The 23,962-nt window shown below is 38.7% G+C and overlaps 1 long non-coding RNA gene across 1 annotated transcript; it reads right to left on the reverse strand.

The window, feature by feature from the left end:
- Nucleotides 1-257: 257 nt before the first annotated feature.
- On the reverse strand, nucleotides 258-14,347 carry LOC125781117 (uncharacterized). The gene is made up of 2 exons (XR_007424263.1): nucleotides 13,306-14,347; nucleotides 258-2,835 (listed from the first exon to the last, which is right to left on the reverse strand). It is a non-coding gene; the product is annotated as an uncharacterized LOC125781117 (long non-coding RNA).
- Nucleotides 14,348-23,962: the final 9,615 nt, after the last annotated feature.

The following is a 23,962-nucleotide window of genomic DNA, read 5'->3' on the forward strand; positions in this document are numbered from 1 at the left end:
AAATCATGCCACAAATTGTTGAGAATCAACTGCAGTGCACTGTTTTTGCTACTTTATTTTAAATGCATTCTCTATTCTCTACTCAAAGCTCACTACTAAACAGTGTCGACAATTCTGCTCACTTTCAAAAAGTAAATGGTGTAAACATCTTTTGATGTTTACTTTTTAATAAATGTCAGAGGTGTTTGGGTTATGCGGTGGTCATCATAATCCATTCATAATACATTTTAATCAAGGAAAGAAACAAGAAAGACCAATCACAGTTAGAGCCCAGCTGTATTTTACGCAAATGTTATTTTTACTAAATCTATTTAGTCATTTTTACTAAATCTGCAGAAAAGTGAAGTTGTTACATGAACAGGTACAGAGCACAAAATATATCTACCAGAGAGCATCATCGCTATGCAAAAAAAAACATGAGCAAATGTTCCAGTAACATCCTGTAGACCAGCATTCTGAAATATTACATACTGAGAGAAGATAACTGAAAATCTGAATAAAACAGAAATGACAGCTGCACCAGAATGAATTATGATTACAATTGAAGCATTGTGTGAAATTAGTTTCCATTCATCCTTTTGAACAGAATTTTTCACCTTTATAGACAATATCAAATGATCTACACTGAGATTCTGTTTTAAAATGGCTGTGTACGCCTTATAATGAATTTATAATATAATGGAAATTATATAAGACTGCAAAATTTGCATGTAGAAAAATGATCAGAACGAGCTGTATTAGCAGAGATACAAATGAACTTATTATCAGATTTGAAGATGATGAAACACTTTTAGGTAGAACTTCTACCATTTAAACAAAATGAAAAAATGAAACATTTCTTACTGAAACACAGGCACTTAATGAAATGACAAATAGGTTTCATATGGGTTTCTCATATTAGAAGAAATATACTCCACATGCATACATACTGTATATACATTCATCCTGTAAATATGACCTCCCCTGTTGTGCTTTTTATTGTCAGTGCAGGTTTCATACTGATGCTGTAATGTAAAAGCTGTAATCACGTGCGGGTAACATGATGACATTCATTTAAATGTTCCATTTGTTCTACAGTTCTGCTGAATGCTGTTATATATGTTATATATATATACTGTTTTCCCTTATTGCCCAATTCAGATATGGACTTCTTCAAAACAGCTTCTTGCCGAGGAAAACAGAAGTATGTAAATGACCATAATGCCGACATGAATATGATTATTCTATCTATTTTAAGGCAATATATATATATTGTACATCATACAGTATATATACCATGAATGATACTGAAGTTGTGCCTGTCACAATCCCAAAAAAAAAACATTTCAATGAAATATATTGTCCCAGAATTGTTGTCATTTTAAGATACAAGGATAATACAATAGTTTAATGCTTTAGTAATGCAAAGTAATTACACATTACTTTTAAAGAGCTATGAACTTTTAGTGTTTAAGAATATTCAGACATTAGAATTGGTATATAAAAATGCTTAAATGTCCCAATTAAATAAAACATTTAAAAATAAAACAAGTCTTTTTTAAACAGAGTCTCTTCTTGCTAAGTAAACAAAATGTGCAAAATTGAAGTTACCAAAAAAAGCTTAGGATCATATATTTTATGATAATTTGATAATGTAATTATTGTGACAGGCCTAATCTTAAGAGTCTTAACACAGAACTGTCTACTTTTTTCAAAGCCTACATTGTCATACCTCTAAGAACTAAGTCATACAATATCATACACAGGTTTAGACACTGAAGAAACTGTCAAAGTCAATGCCAAGAATGCCAACCACACCCCCTGCCCCGCCCCACATGAATATAGTTTTTAACAGTATAGTAACAGAGATATTCTGACTAATAACACAGGACTTTACACATTTGACCAAATAAATGTATTGAAATGTAAGAGGATGAAGTTTCAAAGTCATCTTGGTTGTGTATCTAAATTGAAGCTGCTTTACAGAAAGATCTTACCGTCATATAAAAGATTATTACAAATATGCAGATTATATTGAGAAGTATATCAAATATTCCAAACCTTTTTTTTAACTGTTCTCAACACTGTTTGGAACAATGTTCTTAAATTTTTCCATAAAAAAACAAGTCTCTTTTAAACAAAGCCTTGTAAACAAAATCGCCAGAGTAGTAGAATAAAGAGTAGAGAATTCCTGAAAAGGAGTGCAAGAGATCTAGCAGTGACCTGCTGTTCATCAACACTCATCCAACCATAATGTCAGCAATAATGCAATAATGCAGAACCACTGTGAGGGCCACACGATGTACAGTCAGAAAGCTTTGGCACCTCATCTATCAACATGTTGTGTACTGTACCATGCACAGCAGTTTCATCATTCCATTCTGATTCTCAGGCTTGTAAGAGCCGAGCTCCTATTGGAGGAAAAAGTCGTGCTTATTAACAGTTACGGAGAGTTCCTATCCATACCCTCGGCTACAGACAGTAATAGACTCGATATCCCACAGTCTCAACATTCTTCTCCTCAGCTGCCGTGGCATATCAGTGGGGTATTGTCGTCTGTGCAATTGAAGATGTCTGTAATGATCCTTCAGGCAGTCAGTAATATGGGCTGCCAGCCTGAACGTTGTGGCACAGTTCATAATGACGATGATGAAGTTCACAGAAAGAGCGTTACAGTGTTGTGTAGATGTACACGAAGATAATAACGACCAGGTTGAGGATCGTCCCGATAATGCCTAGCATGGCCAGAATGGACTCCTCCTTACTTTCCTTATCTTGAATTCCTTTTTCCTCATCACTGAGAGAAGTGTTGACCATTTTCTCTGAAGTCGTCTGCAGCTTCTCTCTCAGACCAGTCTGTTAAAGAAGAAACACACAAACTAACCGTCAGTCGATCTTTAGAGAATGGATAGTGAACAAACAATGGAGGCCTGCTGACATATACAATATCAACTCAGGATAAGTCAATAAAAAGTAGTTAATACATTCATACGTTCATACAATTGCCAGTTTTTTTATTGCAAAAACACGTGAACACACAAATGCAAAGATCTACTGTATGATCTCCCTGTATGATCTACTGTATGATCTCCCTGTATCTCCCTGATCTACATTTAACAGTGGCTGTTACTACTATCTACTGATAGTAGAACATGATAGCATTAACGGATGTGGTTAATATATGAATTGAAAGGCTGTGTTCTTTGGCATTCTTTGTAACAGATTTAAGTATCCGTAGCCATTGAACAATGGTGAGAAAACAGAGGTCTGAAATGGCAAACATGTATACAGCAATGGACAAAAGTTTTTTTTCCCCCCTTACATTGTAAATTATTACTAAAGTCATTCAGACTATGAAGGAACACATAGTGAATCAAGATACTAAACTTAGAAGTGTTAAACATTTTACTCTGTGAAGCATTTAGATGCTCTTATCTGGGGAGCTGTTAACTTGCTGATGATCTTATCCTGTGTTTCATTATAACGTTTTTAACTGCAATTGAGGAATTTTCAAAGTGCTTGTTTTTTTTCTGATTGACTTACCTTTTTTCTTAAAGTATTTTTCATTTTATTTTTCTTTTATATGTTTTTAGTTGAGTCGCTATACTATGAATTAGAACATTACTCAAATCAGGCTACTCGCTGTACACCAACTCTCTTCCTCTCTACCTCTTCCAACTTTACAACTGATGCATTAAGAGGACAATAAATTCAAGTAATTAACTCTTGAGAAGTTCAGAATGAAGCCTGCAATGTAAGGCTCATAATTCTGTAAATGACCTTGATTAACATGGTATGTCACCTTACTGACCATGTCTATTTAAGTGGTTATAAAGGAAACTTGTAATTACAGTAGTTGGGCACCCCTGGTCAAATTGACGTTTTTTTTTAAAAAGGCCTCTCATGGATGACAGAATTTTCCTCATTCTTCTCACAATAAACTCATTTGCATATCTCAACCTATTCAGCCTACAACAGTTTAGCCTTCCCCATTATTACAGCATAACAAAAAGCTGACTGTTGTAAGTGACAGTGTTGAAGGAGATCAATTACAAGATAACTACTGTTGATTTGTTGAATTATTATATAATATAATATAATGTATAATAATCTAAAATTAATGGCACAGAAATTAAAATGTTGTATTTTTGTGTTACATTAAGCAAATAAACAGATATAAAATGTTAACTCCAAATCTGTGCTGTTTCCTAGAAATGATGTAGAGATTTAACTAAAACAGAAACCTAAAATAAATAAATACAAATGACCTATTTGACTAAAGATATCATATAATCACAGTAAAATATAAATATTAATGTTTGTGGTATAGTTTGAACACAGCTGAAGAGATGTTTCAGGAGAGATGTTGTGGGAGTTCTATACACATTTGGAAATCATGAAAATATGGCTGTGTACACACAGGCAACTGTTTATTTATTTCTACAAATGAAACTTGTAGCTAACTCCATTGCTGCTGCCTGGTTGTTTGGTGCATGTTGCTCTGGTTTTCTCCAAGCTTCTACAGATGAATGATTTATTCAAGCCATGAAAAGATTTTTCATCAAAAATATATTAATTTCCATCGTCCAATGAATAATATATGTTCAATGACTGAAGATGTGTTCCAACAGATGAAGATATGCTGAAATATGTTAAACATGTGGTAGTTTATCATACTTGTGAATATATGGATGGATATGATGACTGCCTGAGAACTGGCAGCGTTAACACTTCAGTCCTGCTGGCATTTAATTATAACAGCAGATCATTGGCAGATCTTTATGTTTGTGGGTGGCAGAGTAGTACTGTGGAAAAGTGCTTTTATTGCCTGCTCAGTGTAGGGCACAGTGTCTTCTCAGGGCATACTAAGCCTCCAGAGTCTGTGTCTGAGACAGTGATGAGCATTTGCTTGTTGTCAATGTGTGGCAATGTGTAAATGTAAAAGCAAAAAGACATTTGAGCTAAGAAAATACTTTTTTTTTTAAAAAAGGATCAAGAGTGTAACATAATGTAGTACAGCTTATCACCCTGTAACAAGAACACCATCATCACTTTTTGTAATTATTCCTAAGTATTACAGATTACTGCTGCTATCCTCCCTCATTGTGTGCAGTACACAAGCTAAATAGCTTGCAATGCTAATATGTTTGGATTAGCTTTTAACCTAGCTTGGATTCCCACTCAGTTGCTTCATTGCACTAAAATTCTGTCTCCTGACTCCTGCAGACATGAGCACAGACAGTAGAGTTTAACTAGCCTTGTGGATATGTGCTCCTCTCCAGTGCTTAGAAAACTAACCTTAAATAAAACTATCCATCTATCCCCATTGCATCTTTGGACATTTCCTAGCAAATTTTGGGGACATGAATAAACTGATTCAAACTGTTAGGATGCCCCCTTTGCAACAAGTGCAGTTGTGAAATTCCTTCCCTATTAAATATTCCACAGTTGAATCGACAGAGAATAACAGCAACAATGTAAAATGACAGATGTGGCAAATGCATCTATATTTGTCTACCAGGCTGTTTTTTTATGTAAAATACTAATTAGGTACTGCAGATTAATATTATGGAGTTTTATAATTTTTAAAGTAAGTAACCTGCATGTTTTAATGTTTAAAATTGTTTTAAAATACATATATATATTTTTAAATGATTAAATCAAATAAAATAGTGCTTATTGTTTAAATTGTAATCGTATTGTAGTCATCGTAGTTCTGTGAGCTCAGTCAGTCTGTCAAATTTAGCATGTTTGAGAAAGAAAAACAGGACCATATTTAGCTTTTAGGCCTACTCTGTGTTTTATCTTTCTGCATCAGAAATTGTATTTGTTCTTGACTGCAGTGTTTTTATTGTTATTTACTAAAATCTATTTTGCAGTGTATAGATGTCCGATTCTCTTTAGTAATTGCACTTAAAGTTTATTACAGGGGACCAATTTTTCCTTTCTGTCAGAAAATGACTGCAAAAATATGGGGTTCTATTAACATCCTGCATGGCACCTGTGTATTTGTCTTACAGTAAATCTGTTTTTGATTATGACAGCATTGTTAGGCAAGAAAAATGACAGAATTTCTTTTTTCCTTGTTTAATTCATTTCATTATCACCTGGTCCACACTTTGTGTTGATGAGAAAAATACACAATGGTTTGTACCATCATTCATTTTGTTCTATTGTTCGTGGCTTTTGTTCTGTGAGTCAGGAGCCTTTCTGCCTGTCATCCATGGCATTGCTGTGTGGTTCAGCTCCTGTAGGGCTGTTAAACAAGGTACCCTTTACACTGAATGGCCCACTTTATGTTCAGACGTGAATTACTGTCATGCATGAGGACAACTGTCCTGTGCTGATAAAAAGTATTTGTGGTTGCGCTACAGTATGTCAGGCTAGCCAAAATGTGAGCAGGAAAACAGCTTCATTAGAGAGAGCAGCTGCTCATCTATCACAGGGATATGGAGACTTTCCAAAGCTCCTCCACTGACCATCCATTTGGTACAACATGGGCCTCTGGCTGCCAAGTTGTGTTACATCAGTCCCAGTGTTTCTAAAGTGATTGATGGGTCTTCCTTAAAAACTTAATAATGTCTCCTTCAGTTCAGTTTGACATAAATATTACTGTAAACTCGCTCTGGGCAAGAAAAAGAAACTGCATGAAAAAATAAACTGCATGGAGAAAAACATATTCTTTTTTCATGTGGGTCAGAAGAAGTGCAGACAGAAGTCTAGACATCCACACAGCTCCAGTGTTAAACCAATACAGATCTCTTGTGTTTTTCTTTTGTGCAACAAGGCACAACTCACAGGCTTAACCTCAGCTAAAATTAAATTTGCATTTGGCTAACAAAGCTCATCTACTCCCAAGGAGAAACGCAAGACTTAAACTCCATCTGTTCCTAAAGCTTCAGCCTGGTGCATATTGGGCCAAGTTTCCACAGAGATAACCATGTCACACTATATGATGAGCTTATGATGAAGCCATACAGTGCATTAAGCTCTTTAATTTCATCCCACACAATGGATTGCACCATCAAACACAGGGAGGGACATGGTTCGGCACAGTTGGTCCTACTAATTCCTAGTAAACATGACAGTTTACAGATTTAAACCAGAGACTGAAGGAAGAGAAATATGTAAACTGTGCTAAACTGTGGGCCCCAGGGCTGAGTTTGAATACCACTGATAAATAGATGTATTGTTTAGTAAAGAAGGCATGCTCTTTATTATGTTCTAGACTTCTAGGAGGTATTACAGTCATTGACAAATGTATTTCACCATTTATAGCTACCAAACTTTGCCTATAGTAATGTCTCAGACAGATATGTAAATTATTAAAGGTGTGGCACTGTATCTTGCCAAGAGAGAGCATAAAAATGCTTGATATATTGCCCATAAAAAGGTTCTTAGAGGCTAATTTTGGGTAGTGTACCTATTTGTGAGAAGTCGTAACATATTCAAAGACATTTTGCCCATTTTACAGACTTTGAGAGGGGCAACAAATCCAGGTGCTGTTTGGAAACAGACTACAGTCAGGTTCTGTGATGAGAAATTCAATCCTGTCTTTGCTGTGGAAGAGCACACTGTGTCAACTGCTGGTGGGATTATCTAGGAAGCATATACCGCTTGGTCACCCCTAGTAGAGATATGACAGACCCTAACAGCTCATGAAGAAATACAAGACATCCTGTAAAGACATTTGGAATGTAAGAATTATCCAAAAATGTAACTGCCAGATTTCAACGATCCGTTATTCTAAAGGCCTCAAATGTGCCTCAATATGACATATTCAACTTGTACGATTCCATGTTCAACATATCACATCTTGTATCCAGGCTAGAGGTGCCCAACCAGGTAGCAGTGCCTCTTTTCAGTTGTACAGTTCTCCTTTCACTTTAATATTGTAATCCTGTATAGACATCAAAATTATTTTGGAGTCAATCTGTTTATTTACACATTACATGGGAAATGTTGCAACATCTTTTAGTTATTTCAAAGTTATGTGGAGGAGGATTGGAAATTTGGAATCACTTGATTCCATGAGGCATCAGATTATGCAGTATCGCTTCATGCAATCCTTACATCATCCCAAAACGTTCTTGTTTAGATCAGTGGATGTTTTCGGACTGTTTTGAACCGTGTTAAAAGTGGTTTTGAGGGCCGGAATCACCTTACAAATGCACTAATACTGAAACATACATGATAAAACAAGTATCTAAAACAAGAGCTTCAGGAAATTCAGGAAGTAATAGTAAACTATTTTATTAGTGAATGATAGGTTGGTTGACAATGTATTTCTTTTTACCTATCATTGCTGTACAATTAAAAAACATGTATCTTGAAAACAGCAACTTTACAGGAGGGAGATAAAATCTTCTTAAACTTAAATAGATGGCAATATAAATAGTTTATTTTAGGTCATTTTGGAGAATTTATGTTGGTCAATTCATCTTTGTGATGAGCACCAATATTAAATAGAATTATAAAGATGAAAAGAAAAGTACTAACTTGATGCAAGTTGGAATCCTGGGATTCTGTACATTTAAATTGAAAGTAATAAAACCAACTAGAATATGACAGTACCACCTTAAAACTCTCATTTGTTTTCTGGCAGTTGTTCTTTACATTCTGTAAAAATGTTATAATAAATTGGACCAGTAGAAATGTGCTAAATCTGTTTCCATTGACTTCTACGAAAAGTTTAGAAGGTTTTGTCATTCTCATGTAAAATTATCATTTGGAAATACAAGGTTTTAGCACGGACATCAAGAGTCAAGAGTCAAGAGGCTTTTATTGTCATTACATCTGAGTACAGGTACACAGTGTGATGAAATTACGTTCCTCCGGAACCATGGTGCAACATAGAACAACAAGCAATAGACAACATAAAGTGCAGGAGTGACGACAGTGCAACATAAAATTATAAAATTATAACACTAAATAACAAGAGAGACTCCGATGATTTTCTCAGCTGTCCGCACTATCCGCTGTAGGGTCTTGCGGTCTGAGGTGTTGCAATTCCCAAACCAGACGGTAATGCAGGTGCTCAGGATGCTTTCTACAGTCCCTCTGTAGAATATGGTGAGGATGGGGGGTGGTAGATGTGCTTTCCTCAGTCTCCGCAGGAAGTAGAGGCGCTGCTGGGCTTTCTTGGTTATGGAGCTGGTGTTGAGGGACCAGGTGAGGTTCTCTGCAATGTGAACACCGAGAAACTTGGTGTTATCCACAATTTCCACAGCAGAGCCGTTGATGTTCAGCGGGTGGTGGACACCTGGAGCTCTCCTGAAGTCAACAACCATCTCCTTGGTTTTATCCACGTTAAGAGATAGGTTGTTGGTTCTGCACCAGTCCGTCAGCCACTGCACCTCCTCTCTGTATGCTGACTCGTCGTTCTTGCTGATGAGGCCAACTACAGTTGTGTCATCAGCGAACTTGATGATGTGGTTTGAGCTGTACTTTGCAGTACAGTCATGAGTCAGCAGAGTGAACAGCAGTGGGCTCAGCACACAGCCCTGGGGGGCACCAGTGCTCAGTATGGTGGTGCTGGAGGTGTTGTTTCCAATCCTGACTGATTGTGGTCTCTCAGTCAGGAAGTCTAAAACCCAGTTGCAGAGGGAGGAGTTCAGGCCCAGCAAGCTCAGTTTTCCGATCAGATGCTGAGGGATGATGGTGTTGAATGCTGAACTGAAGTCGATGAACAGCATTCGAACATAGCAGTCTTTGTTGTCCAGGTGGGTGAGAGCCAGGTGGAGCGTAGTAGAGATGGCATCGTCTGTTGATCTGTTTGGACGATACGCAAACTGCAGAGGGTCCAGTGAGGACGGGAGCTGGTTTTTGATGTGCCTCATGACCAGCTTCTCAAAGCACTTCATGATGATGGGAGTAAGTGCAATGGGACGGTAGTCATTAAGGCAGGACACTTGAGACTTCTTCGGCAGAGGGACGATGGTGGTCGTCTTGAAGCACGTCGGCACGATTGCAGTACTCAGAGAGATGTTGAAAATGTCCGTGAGAACATCCGTGAGTTGTTCTGCACATCCTCTGAGCACTCTGCCAGGTATGCTGTCTGGTCCTGGGGCTTTCCGTGGGTTGACTCTGAGTAGAGTTTTCCGCACATCAGCTGAGGACAGGCACAGTAACTGATCGTTTGGAGGAGGTGTAGTCTTCCATGCTGTCGTGTAGTTCTGTGCTTCGAACCTTGCGTAGAAGGAGTTCAGTGCATCTGGAAAGGAGGCATCACTGTTACAAGCAGGGGGGGGTGACTTGTAGTTGGTGATGGTCTGGATGCCCTGCCACATGCGCCGAGTGTCAGTAGTGTCCTGGAAGTGGGCGTGGATTTTCTTTGCGTAGGTGCGCTTTGCCTCTCTGATCCCCCAGGAGAGCTTGGCTCTAGCTGTTCGGAGGCCAGCCCTGTCCCCTGACTTAAAGGCCTTGTCTCGGGATCTCAGCAGCACACGCACCTCTGCAGTCATCCACGGCTTCTGGTTGGGGCGGGTTGTGATGGTTTTGGAGACAGTAACATCCTCAATGCACTTGCTGATGTAGCCAGTCACTGAGTCTGTGTACTCCTCCAGGTTGATGGAGTCATCAGAGGTAGCAGCTTCTCTGAACATGTCCCAGTCAGTGTGCTCAAAACAGTCCTGAAGAGCAGAGATGGCTCCTGGAGGCCAGGTTGTAACTTGCTTCTTCTCTGATTTGGCACGTCTGATGAGCTGTCTGTATGCTGGGATGAGCATGACAGTGATATGATCAGAGTAGCCGTAGTGGGGGCGGGGCTCTGCTCTGTACGAACCGGGAATGTTAGTATACACACAATCGAGCAGGTTAGCTCCACGGGTTGGAAAATCCACATGTTGGTGAAAGCTGGGCAGCAGAGCCTTCAGATTACTGTGATTGAAATCACCAGCAACAATAAACAGTCCGTCGGGGTGTGAGTTCTGGAGTTTGGAGATAACAGTGTACAGTTCTTGCAGAGCGTTAGCATTAGCACCGTTAGCATTAGCATTAGCACTGGGTGCTACATACACTGCTATTATGTACACGCTGCTAAGCTCTCTGGGCAGGTAGAATGGCCTGGCTCTGACTACAGCAAACTCCACCAGCGGCGAGCAGTAGCTGGAGATCAGCGCAGCGTTGTTACACCATGCTGTGTTGATGTAAACACACACCCCACCTCCACGTACCTTGCCCGAGAGGCCGGCGTCGCGGTCCGCGCGGTAGCATAGCATGCCGCTCACCTCAATCGCGGAGTCCGGGATGGAGTTCGTTAACCACGTCTCCGTGAAAACGAACACACAGCAGTCTCTGAACTCGCGCTGGGATGTCCGCTGGAGCCGGAGATAGTCAATCTTGTTCGGCAGGGAGCAAACGTTGGAGAGAAGGAGAGATGGAACCGCTGGCCGGCTGGAGTTAGCCATTAGCTTAGCACGGACACCGGCTCTCTTACCGCGCTTTCGGCTCCTCGCGCAACGCTTGCGGAGAGACCGCTTCCGGATAGCAGGCTCAGGAAACGCCGCGGATCTTAGCAGGCCTAGCGAGCGTAGCTCCGCTCGTAGACCGTCTGTAAGTACAGATTTTTTTGTTGATTTTGCAGGTCTAGCAGGGTCTGTCGGTCGTAAGTTGTTCCCATAGCGAACTTTTGCATGATTGCGAGTTCAGATCGGATTATTTACACAGAAAAACAAACAAAAGCACCGTGTTTTGCTTCCGGAGTAGCCGCTGCGACTGCTCGCGCCGCCGACAGGAAGTACATGTCAAGAAAGATAATAATAATTAGGGTAGCTTTAGATGCAGCTTTATCTTGTTACTATATCATTCTTATGTATTATAAATGCTATTATAAATGATTGGGTAATTATAATAATTCTAATGTGAACATAATTTAGTTCAGTACAGGAAGTGAAGTGTGAGAGATTTTTAATCAGAGGCACAGCTGTATTGAACATGCCTCAGCTCCGCGTGATTTTCTTGCCTCTGGATTCGTAAAATTTGCCTCAGTGTGCAGCGCAAGCCAATTTTTGAGAAAGTCCCAAAAGATGGTGGTGTGCATCTGTGTCTGCTCTACATCAGTTACAGCAGGAGGATTTGGGTGGGTGGGTGTGTGGGTGGGTGTTTGGATGATGGGGCAGGGGGGCATGGCAGAGAAACCTGGAGAAATAGGTTACACCTAGGCAGAATAGACCTGTCTGAAGCACTGAGGTGTAAAAGCCTTTGCCACTTGGATAGTTCTGAGCAGATCCAGCGTTTCAGGACATTAACCTGTTCTGACAGCCAGAGTTGCTGTTGGCGTTGTTTTAAAATGGAATTAAATAAACAACCCCCAATATGCATGTGTGTGTGTGTGTATGTGTGTACACAGACACACATGTCTTTACACACACACACACACACACACACACACACACATACACACACACTACACTTGCGCACACACAAGTATGATGCATTTACTTTATGAGTTACTTGAAACGGAATCAATATGACAGATGTACATTTTTTGCATAAACTTTATAATTACATATATTTTATATATTTACCATAATGAGAAAGTATTTTTACACTGAGAAAAGTATGATTATATATACACTGTTTATACATTGTTAACACTGTTGATACAGATGTACACATACTGTATATAACATAAGTCACAGTTAAAGCAAAAACTTTTATCTCCAAATTGGCAACATTACAGGAAAAGGAAAAAAAACCTTCCTAACTTTTATCTTGCAAAGTAAAGATATATAATTCCAAATAATTTATATCTAATTTACATGATATCTAATGGTGAAAAACAGTACACAGTACCTGTCTTCAAATCTGTGTAATTATTACTGTGAGAACTATAAATACCATACTGGTAACTCAAGAGCAAATACTGTTTATGTACATTTTGTTATTTTTGTTTAGTTTCTGTAAAGATGGATGAACAAATATCTAGGGAACCATGCGTGACTAATACAAATATATTGTCAGGTGATAAATCAGAAAATATGTCAGCCACAACTAATAACCTATGGGTTGGTTTCCCAGACAGTGATTAAACCTAGATCTGGGGCTGTATTTTCATATAATGGAAAATCTCTATAGTAGTCCAAGACTTAATCTTTTTGCCCACACTTGGACTTTATAACTTTTACAAAAAGCAGGCTGTTTTATGCCATAAACCACTTTAAAAACAGCAAGTTCCTTGATTTAAAATGTATTAAATGTGGTCTCTAACAGGAAAACTAATCTATTTAGGATTTTTATAGATTAATTACACTTAAGATCAACCAATCTCATTAAAACATGGAATTTCAAGCTAAGCAAATTATACCAGAAGAAGATAAGCCTTACCTTGCACAGCATCAGGAGGAACATAGGACTGGGCATGCTCGGAGGGATTGCCTTCTCAGAGTTTGGAGACATCCCTGGCAGCTAAGAGACAAGTTGGCGCCACTCATCCTTCAGCCGGTAGGGATTTCCAGGGTGAGAAAGAGCTGCTGGGTCTCCCAGTTTGCCCGCTTTTAGGCTTTGTGTTTTTGGTCGTTCCCTAGGGTAGGTCTGTGATTTCCTGCTCTGTTTCATCTCAGTTGTCAAAACCGGAGTTTAGCTGTCATCAGTTTTCTTGAGCACAGCTTATGCATGCTTCAGCTGCATCAGATCATCTTGTTCTTTTTCTTTTTCTTGCTATTTTTCTGGTTCGTCTTCTTCTTTGTCCTCTTTGTTTTCTGAAAAGGAGTCGGCCGGCGTTGAATAGACAGGACAGTGATGAAAATCACATGATCAGTCCAATTTTCCTCTTTTTAATTGGACAAAGTTCCAAAAATAAAGCCTGAAATTTCTCTTCTTTTTTTCTTCTTCTTCTTTCCGTTGAATTGGAGAAAAATCACTCAACAGTCAGAAACTTCACTCCAGGCTGCTCTCCGTTGTGGCTGTATACCGTCAAAGAGTTTCAAGCTGTGCCCAGGCATATGGTCCACTACTTGCACCACTTTGAGACCAGTAAAGTTAAGTCACTTTGAGGGAACAAAAGAGCAAAAGAAGAGACAGAAGGATTCCTCTCCTCCAGAGTGATGAGGAGCCGGGAGCTGCTGGCTGCCTGAGCACTGGTGTGTGGAGTGTAGGAGTGTAGGATTGTGTGTGTGTGTGAGTGCATGTGTGTTGTTAAGCAGGGTGCTGGAGGGAAGTCTTGCCCCACGCTGACGCTCCAGAGGCAGGCGGCATCCCCTGCTCCCTCTGCCGCGCATATCAATGCAGCCCAAGTTGCCAGGCAACCAGCACAGGAGAGCCACAGAAACGTCCCGGCGATAAGAAGTGTTTGTGACAGCGGCCGTGATGAGGGGGAGGGGCTCCCTCAAACACTCTTTCTGAGTGTCCCCTATATTCCTACTGTCTCCTTCCTACCTGCGTTCCATTCATATGCTGATATTCACATCAGTTCTTCCGTGGTTCTTTACTTGTACAGGATGGATAGTTCTCAGAACTTTTAATTGATATAAAACCTTTAGAGAACCCTTATTGCTCTTTAAACTTGTAAAAGTGAGATGCACAACAGCCTTTTTTTTAAACTGAAGTAATTATTTTATGATGTTGCATAAAATAAGCAATCTTTTATTTATTTATTTATTTTTATTTTTTTAAATATGCAATTACTTGACAAAAGCCATGGGAAAGCAGTTCTGATGTAACTTGGGAATGCCCAAACCTGTGTAAATTTTCAGTTGTTATTTGTTATCCTGTGAGTGAGGTTGGCCAACACTTTAAGCATGCTTAAAGCAAGTTGGTGAGTTTGAGCAAAGCCTGGTAATGGAGTATTCCATTTTCCATAATCCAAAGTTGTGTCTGCAGTTTTAAAACATTTCTCGATCCACCGTGGATCACATGTACATTAGAGCAGGAATACAACATATAAGGAATTGCCATCCACAGTGGCAGCATCTGGCAGAAAATACATCCACATTCAAAGCAGGAAAAACACCATACATGCTTATTCTTTTGCTTCCACAGAATTTTGATATTGGCGAAAGTCATTGGACAAAATACTAGGTACTCTCCCATGAAGTTGGCACATCCATGTAATGCAGCACTCCTACAGTCTGAGGACCCTTGCTGAATCTAAGATAAGTGCAGTGGTCAGAGCTATTGTTGAGGAAGTCTAGCCACTTGGACCTGGACTCTTGGAACAGTAAAACTACAGACTACAGTGTATAAAAATAACGAGCCAAACTTTATTCAGCATTAGCAATCATAAGCAGGGACCATCCAGTCCCAAATAAGTGCTCGCTATACACATTTCCTCTCCAGGATTTTTTCTCCTCCAGAGGGTAAGAACACAATAGGGTCATTCTGCAGGCATACACTGAAGGTAAGCCTGTCTCAGGCTCTTAAACTGTGACAATAATCTGAATCAGCATGGCAGTCTTCTCCTCTCTGCCATGAACGGACAGTGAGCGGTATTCTCCCATTTAGTCAGGCTTTATATAAAAGCTTCAGTGGTGCAGTCTCTTTAGAAAACTGAGAAATGAAACCATGAAACCAAAATAAATTGTGGAAAGTGTGGAATCTCTGCAATGCTATATTTATTAAAAAAAGGAATTCTCAGAGAAAGTTAAGATGACATTTATAGTAAGTGTCTTTAATAACTGTGTAGTTACACATTAACTATCCATGTAAAAAATTGTGTAACCACTGATGAAGTATGAAGTATGTTGTCTTTTCTATTGTTGTTCCATGTTGCACCATGGTTCCTGAAAAGCATAGTTTCACTGCACTGAGCACCTGCATTCAGATGTAATGACAATAAAAGCCTCTTGATTTAAATTGACTTGACAGATTATGTAATTTAAACTGTGACTGTCATCTTTGACACTTTTTGTGAGTGTATTTTCACATGTTGTGTGTGTGAATATTCACATGTGATTGTGTGTGTGTGTAATTAGTGTTTTTTTTTAAATAAAATTCTGGTTCTCCAACCGCTCTTGTCTGTATGTATGTAATTAGGACTGTGAATGTTTTTAAATACTAAAAATCGATTTTATCTTGGGAATATAAACAATATATTCTGCTGTCTATCTGACACTGATACACATTTGTAATTACATAAGCTGTACAACTGTAATTAGTTAGTAACAATGTATACTTTAGCAAAAATGACACGTTATTACATGGATTGTCAATGTGTAACTACACAGTTTTCAGTGACCTTTTTTTAAAAGTGAGAAAAATTCCTGAACAATGCCTTTAGTGATTAATGGTATTTAAAATAGAAATAAACTTACATACCAATTGTACTTTTTGTTGTCCATATTTTTAAGCTCTTAAATATTTAAGATTCATAAACAGTATAGCATCTGAAAAATGGGCCAACATAAAATGATAAAGTAACTGATTACAGAGCAACCGTATTGATAAATTATATCCCTGCATCTCAGTTAAATCAAAATACACTGACATGCCTAATGTCATGGAACACAGGACTAGTGTTGTGTCTCATGCATTTGGTATGTTCTATGGAAGCTGAAAATGCTGCTCTGACCTGTGGGATATGCATGTGAGACCTCCTCTGTGGATTGTAGATGTGATTTGAATCACTTCTATTATTTACTCACATGGACAAATCTATGACACATCCCCACTACATCTGTGACACAGTGGATCGAGAAATATAATAATGGGAGTAATGGGATGCATCAATGCATCTGGCACCCATTATCAGTCCTCACTCAAACTCCGATAATTCACTTCTTCTTATATATAAGAAGCACACTGGCCAGTATTCATGATCACTCAAAAGATAACTCCTCACAACTTTTACAGGTGTGGTTATTTCCAAGCTACTCCCTTAGGTAACATTTTTTGCTTGACCCTATATACATACTGTTATCCAATGACTCTTAATATTTTTGTCAGTGTTTGTACAGTATATAATACTTTCAATCAAGAATTTCAGAATTTCTCTACATAGAATATTTTCCAACTACACAATAAATACTACGCCAAATTGTGTACTATGCCAATGAATTTTACACACAGACACAGAATCTACAGTCGTCTATACCAGACTCTCCTCTGATTCCCCTCTGCCAGAGGCGCTTTTCTTTCCCAGCAAGCTCAGTGTTGACTCAATTTCTCCTCTAGTTAAATGCTAATACTTTAGAGCAACGTAAATGGATGTTTTTGATTAATGCTGGCTGTACAGCTCTGATCAAATTTAGGTTTCTGCTCCATAAAGTTGATACAAATGAGATAAGTTTATAGTCTGTGCCTAGTGATCCTTGATGTGATTAGATTTATGTATTACACAAATTGTATGCCCAACATTTTTAAATGCACAATATTTCGTAATGCAGGAGGAATGTTAATGGAAAAGTTTAGAGTTAAGGCAAAAAAAAAAAGTCAAAACAAATTGGTTTAAGCTTGATGTTGCTTTGCACATGCAATGGCCTGGAATGGACAGCAATTAAAATGGAAATGTAAAGGAAACATTCACCAGGCTAAAATCACCACCGTGCATAATTTTATTGCTTACTTCCAAGCCTCCCCCCACCTCAGATTAACTTACTTACGGAGCTCAGTTTCACTGGGACATTTATAGCAATTTATCAGACTGTGCAGTCAATTCATTCCTGTCATCTACTGACCTGATCACTTACAGCCTCCTCCCAACCGAAGCGCTACACCAGCCAGAGCAAGAGCTTTCTGTTTTTTTTTTTTGTTTTCTATCACATTTATACATGACAGAAGTGCAGGTCAGCTTAATTTCCCCCTGCTGTAGAAAAGCTGACAATCCGCCTCCTGTGCGATCAGTAGAGGAGGCTCATCTCACCTGGTTGTGTCTTTGATGACCCACATAGGGGAGAGGAGTTTGCATATGTTTGCAGAATGAAGACAACAGGACCTTGGAATGGCCCAGAGAGATGCGATTAGTCCTTTCATCCAACCAAGTTGAAAAGGGTATCGAAGACATTAAGCGTTCACTCAGGGAAGGTGGGGGTGAACCTCTAGTTCTACAGGCTACAGCACAATTTTCACTTGACCAAGGATAAAAACACTGACCTTGCTTTAAAAAAAAAAGCTACTACAGAGGCCTTCCCTCCTGAGCATCATTAAGAACATGTGCACACACAAACAGGCCATTTCCAATTAGTGGGACTGATTTGCATGTTTACAGTACACACAAAACAATAGTGCTTTAATTGAACTTAATGTGACCATGGACTGTGGTTCCACATATCTGAGATCAGAAAATCTAAACTGAGAACACATAATTATGAAATTAAATTTTGTAATTATGAAAGAGCAACTCGTTATGACATATTATCATTGTTATGAGATACTTTCTCATAATTACAAAATCTTTATTTTATAATTATGCGTTCCCAGTTTTGATTAGATTTTTTTCCAAGAACCAAGCCAGTCATCATTTAGAAATCTCTGTTTTTAAGAGTGCAACGCATATGATGCAACTCAGATTTGATCATAATCATGCAAAGCTCCACTGTATTGCATGAACTGCTGTGGTATTGTCCCATACAAAAAGTCCATTGAGAAAATCATTTGAATAATTTACAACCAAAGCAAATCCTGAAAAAATAATCGAGAAACTATACAGACATTCAGACGGTATGGAGGACTTTGCGTATGGAAGCATCTGACCCCTGGGCACATATCTGTCACTGCTGCCATTTATTCTCATTAGGAGAGAACATGACGGGCCCATGTGCGTGTCCCCGAGCAAAGGAAGAGCCAGCCAGTGTCTCCTGTCTCCTCCCCGGTGGAGTCTGATAGTAATTACTATTTCTGTAAAAGGAGAAAGTATTGCATTTGAATGATCCTATAGACTTTATATGGAGCTTGACGTGATTGAAGGAATGTACCTTTCCAAGAAATGTTCCATCCGTCATAGAATGGACTTTAAACAAAGCAACCTTTTGAATGCAATCAATCAGATGTCACAATCCACAAGCATCACGACAGCCATCTAGATATATAGTATTGTATAATGCTGTGTACTGTATAATGTATAATATTATATAAAGTTGCTTAATGCTGTGGCCCATACACATTTATTTTTGGTTCTGTCAGTGTTATATCTTACTTTAGAAACAATGCACACACACAGAATCCAAACATGGCTTGAGCGACTTGAGAAAAAACAAAACTGAAAAAATGAAAAGCTTTTCCAGTGATTACACTAGCATGCCAAAATTCATGGAATAGGAATATTGTAGGATTGTATTCTGGAGGGAGGGGTGGGTAATGGAACTCATGTTATTCAACTATGCTATGTAAATACAGTTTATCATTCCAGGAAACCTACAGTTTTTGTTTTTATCAACATGCCTCTAACTGTAAGAGCTGTGAGTTGTCCAGAAACGTTCAGATAAAATCAACATTAAGACATGTTTTATCTTGTAAAAAATTCCATTTTGGTTATATGACAGTGATGATATACACCGACGGAAGATAAACTCCAGTTGGTTTAATAACCTGACAGCTCTGGTATGATAGACTCTTTACTCTTAAGTGAAATGCAGTGGGTGTTATGAAGTTCACATCCCAGCAAAAAAAACCTTGATGGAGATCTAGTGAGACACTCTACGATGACATGAGTGCATGTGTTGCTGGTTGAATGGTACTGACAGACTCAGGATGTCCCTTAGGAGCATCTCTTTCCCTGGAGAGATACTCCAGAAGTACGCTCCCTCTCTTCCAGCGGTGCTTCCGTCAGAGACAGACTCGCTTAATAGCATCTTAGCTGATAGCAAGTAAAAGAAACAGCTAATGGTTATAACAAGAAAATCACATTCTCCAGGCTATTTGTGTCACAGGCATGATTAAAGAAGCCCGTTAACTACATAACATTATGCTTTGGCTAATGGTAAGCAATTATAAACTAGAGAGAGAAATCAGGGAGAGGGCTGTACATCTTTTAAAGTTGAGGATTAAAAGTGCGGAATGATTGAAGGCAGCGCAGATTCTCAGAAGACCACCCTCTTATTCACTCACTTTTCTCAGATTCTACCACTTACTTCAAAAGCCTGTCAGTTGGGAGTGTGAGGCTAGACCCTCACAGTCTGGCTGAAACGTTCAGATGATCTTCTGCTGTTCTTTTGAAGATATTTCGAAATAGAAAGTTGGTCCACACAGGGCAGCTCTCACTCCATACCTGCGTTTATTTAATCTCATGGAAATACATTTTAATGTATTCTCTATACCAGCTTGATGCTGTTGGAGCTTAAGCTATATTTCATAATGAGGGGCATCTAGAGTACAAGCAGTCTTTTTTTGCTTCACAACATCAATCATATGTAACTTTGAGAGTATAAAAATGCCTTGGCAACTCATTATTTATATAAGCATCCCACAAACATCTTGACACATCAAACTTTGAGACATAAAGTACACAGTGCTGCTGCAAGGAAAAGCCACTGCTTTTCTGTCACGTTTATTCAGTCCATAATATATTTTAGTGTTTACAGACCCATCCAAAATCACTCCCTACACCCTGCACTGCCCCTCAAAATTTACTCTCTGGTGATGTCAACAACATGCAGTGTGACAGGGCAAGATACCTACAGGGTGCGGTGTTTTAATAAGTGCGACATGAAGAATCGTGACATCCAATCTGTGGCTGTGTACTATATGTCTCAAAGTTTGATGTGTCAAGATGTTTGTGGCATGCTTATATAAATGACGAGTTGCCAAGACACTTTTATACTCTCAAAGTTACATTTGATTGATGTTATGAAGGAAAAAGGCACTGCTTGTACTTTACATGCTCCTCATTATGAAATTAAGCTTAACAGGCACGGTTTTTGGACACAGACATCTTCGATGACTTTTTAATTAAATACTAGGTTACACTTGTTGAATATAGTTGAATTCTTTGTTACAAAGTTCAGTTCTTCTGTTATTTATGAGTCATTGCACTGCTATACACTGACCCCTATTGGATTCAATTGATTCTCCAGGGGTAAAACAGTTTGACACTGCCGTGGAGCAGTGTGGAAGGTGGTGTGTTTCCACACCCATTACCGCGCTTGCGCTTACCGCAGTCAAAGTTCAACATGGTTCAGCTGTGACCTCATGGCAGGCTGTACCGCGGCAGAAAACACCTGACCAGGGAAAAACTGTAGTCCAACCAACAAAAAACAGAACGAGAGACTAATAACAACGATTAGTGAATCCTCTTAAGACCCCAAAACACTGGTCACAGACACACCTGGCCAGCATCCAGCAGAGCAGCAGACAGGGCGCAAAGCAGTGCAGCGAACTGCGTGCAATGTTAGAACACCTTTACTAATTTTAAAACATTAATATTAGAGAATTTATTTTATACATTTTGGAGGGAGCTGCACTATAACCTCGCAGTTAAACCAATTTAATGGAAAAAATATTTTGAGTTTATTTTGAACATTTGTGGCCACATAAACATTCAAACAGAGATCTTTGAGGTGAACATGTTTAGTACGTTGCCATTGACTGCTTCTTTTTATTGGCTTATTGGAATTTGCATACTTCATGTGTTCTCCGGTTTCTGACACTCACCATTATGATGTAAGAGCAAACATCATTTTCTGAGCTGTTAACTCTGTGTTGATTGTCTTCTGTACTGTTCAGCCTAGAGCATTTTATTTTTCCATCTAATTTTCTAATCAATTTTTTAGGTACATTAAATAAAAATAAGGCTAATTGCTAATTGATGTCTTTATTTAACTTACTTACTTTATGTTAGTTTATTTCACTTCTTTGTTTGTTTTGACCTGGTTTAGTCATTTGTTTTAAAGTCTGTTTTATAGTCTTAGTGTTTATTTTCTTGTCCTAGTTTTTTTGTTTGTCTTATTATGTCAAATAAAACTGACTTGCATTTGCATCTGGCCTCCTCCTCCATGTTACATTAATAAAGCTAAGGCAAGGAATTATTTAAGTAAATAGAACTTATTCAGGCTTACAGTGTAGTTTAAGTTCCACCCCCTGCTGACACAGTGCCCTGTAGAGAAGTACTGCCAATGCACGCTCTCTGCCAAAGACTAGGGCTCTAAAGCTCTCCAGCACTGAGGGGTGGAGCAGTGAAACTGTGTTTTCTGGAATGATGATGACGTATCCAATAGTTTTGGGATGGGTTGATTAGTTAGGGTGGTGATCTTCTTCTGGTGAACCTTCTGACCTCACTAATGCTCTTGCCTGTTGGATTTTTTTTTATCAAATTCTTACATCCTCACAATGCTCTACAATGCTTCTCGTAAAATGTAGAACAATTACTCATCAAAAGCAGGATAAACTCCTGAATGAGGAGGTGCCCCAATATGTTTGTCCAAATAGTGTATATAGGGTGTATAATTGATTCATTTGTATGCATTTGTTCTTAAGATTCTGTGCCCTGCATGAGCCTTTACAAATGATGAATAATAAAGAACTCTCTTTAAGTGCAAAATCCTTTACATGAAATCCTTTACATGAAATCTTTATTAGACTTGACTGGCAGGACACGTCCAGACTAATGGAAAATATGAGCATTTATGAATAAATGTGTGACTAAATGGATATGTAGTATGATACTTGACTTGTCATTAACCTGTCATTATCCTGTCATTGACTGGTCATTGATCTGTTATTGCTGTCTCTTGGTCATTGTATGGGGAATGGAAAGTTAATGTGAAGAGTATGAGATGTGACCCACACACCTTAACCCATCAGATGTCTGCTTAACTATTGGGTAGAACTGAAGTTCTTAAAAATATTTCATGACCCCCCCAAACTCACCACCCACTAACCCCCCAAAATGCATCAAGGAAGAATATCTGGCAGGCAGCATGGGTCTGTGTTGAATTTGGTTTCATGAGATTCAGAATTCGGCTCTTCTTCACAATTTATTACAATGGATATTAATCAGTGCAGCTGCAGTTTTGCATTTGTGTTTTGTTTTTTAATTTTTTCTACAGTCACCAAAGTGCTGCTCAGTGCTCAATGTAAAGCCGTTACACAGAACTCATATCTCAAATATTCATACACCAGGGCATTTACCTTATCTCTGTGTTTTTAGACTGTAAGGTAAGATATTCTGTGCCTGCTTTTTTTACTTTTAGATTTAAATCAGACACTGTAAAAAAGATGGACACCGTGTCGCCGTTCCTATTCATTCAATGAAAATGAAGCCAAAATCTTCCGCCATGTTGCCGATCCTGATACCCGAGTCTGCGCAGTAGAGGCCAGAGGAGGGAGAAAGACTGTGGAGAGACAGCCTTCTTATTTAAATAACCCCGCCCCTGAGGGCTGCCTCGAGGTCACAGGCTGCAGAGCGGAGCTGACGGTCTGTTATTGGTCCCGCCCATAACCAGCCCTTTTACAATAACCACACCTGTTTTGAATAGAGCTGAATAACGTTTTAAAAAACTATTTCTGTGGGGATATAAAAATTTGACAATATAAGCAGAGTGCATTTAAATAATGCAGGTAGAATTACAGTATATTAGAAAAAAGTGATTGAAAGTTGTCTGTTTTGCCATTGAAACCTATGGGGATGGGTGGGTTTACACAGCTTTCTGCAACCGAACAGCAGGGGGCGCCCGACCTGTGGTGGCTTCACTTTTGAGAGACGGTGCTCTGTCCAGCTATATACAGTTTATGATTTAAATTGTTTGTGCTGTTTTGAAACATTTTAAAAGTATAAAAACAGTTTCCTTGTTGCACGTACATGAGTTTGAGTACTTCTATATACAATCATATGCAAAATAATAGGAGCCTGTCAAATGATGTGAAGTTGAATGTATTTTGTACATTCTGAATCAAAAATATCTTTATTCATTTGACTTTTTTGTAAAATTCAGTAAAGAATATGAATTGTACAATGAGAATCTGAATTTATTTTTGAGCATAAATTCAATCAAGCATCCCTGCTTTTGTCTGATTGGGGGTGATTTTTTTGTGAGCGAATCTCAGATCTCAGATTTGTGCTGGACTTTAGTGGGAAAAACAGGAGTGGCACACTTATGACCTTTTCCAATATTTG

Source organism: Astyanax mexicanus, chromosome 14, assembly GCF_023375975.1.
Source record: "Astyanax mexicanus isolate ESR-SI-001 chromosome 14, AstMex3_surface, whole genome shotgun sequence".
NCBI lineage: Eukaryota > Metazoa > Chordata > Actinopteri > Characiformes > Acestrorhamphidae > Astyanax > Astyanax mexicanus.